Source organism: Arachis duranensis, chromosome 10 (genome assembly GCF_000817695.3).
Source record: "Arachis duranensis cultivar V14167 chromosome 10, aradu.V14167.gnm2.J7QH, whole genome shotgun sequence".
Taxonomy (NCBI): Eukaryota; Viridiplantae; Streptophyta; class Magnoliopsida; order Fabales; family Fabaceae; genus Arachis; species Arachis duranensis.
In genome coordinates this window covers 84524719-84525264 of record NC_029781.3, presented here as the reverse complement: position 1 = coordinate 84525264, position 546 = coordinate 84524719, and positions in this window count along the sequence as shown.

Sequence of the window (546 nt, the reverse complement as noted above, 5' to 3'; positions counted from 1 at the left end):
TCAACTTATCATCACAAGAGCTTGTTGATTTCTATCAATCTTGCTGTTGGAGCAATGATCTGCTAAGGGTTGGCTGGCCATTGGCCATGTCTAGTTTTTTGGACCGGAGCTTTCTTTGAAAGCTTGGCTGGCTATGAAGCCATGTCTAATTCCTAGACCGGAGTCTTAGACTAGCATTGCAATGATTCCTGGAATTCTCATTAAGAATTTTGATATCTTTATTTTCTTTTCCACTTAATTTTCGAAAAATCCAAAAAAATTTACAAAATCATAAAAACCAAAAATATTTTATGTTCCTTGTTGAGTCTAGAGTCTCATTTTAAGTTTGGTGTCAATTGCATGTTTTTGTTCTTCTTGCATTCATTCATGTGTCTTAAGGATCTTCAAGTAATTCTTGATGATTTTCTTGTTCTGACCTCTGAATTCTTTTGACTTGAGTGTTTATGTGTCTCATATGCATTCTCATTAGTGTCAGTAGTATACAAACTGCTAAGTTTGGTGTCTTGCATGCATTGTTATTTGATTTTAGTTGCATTTTGATTATTC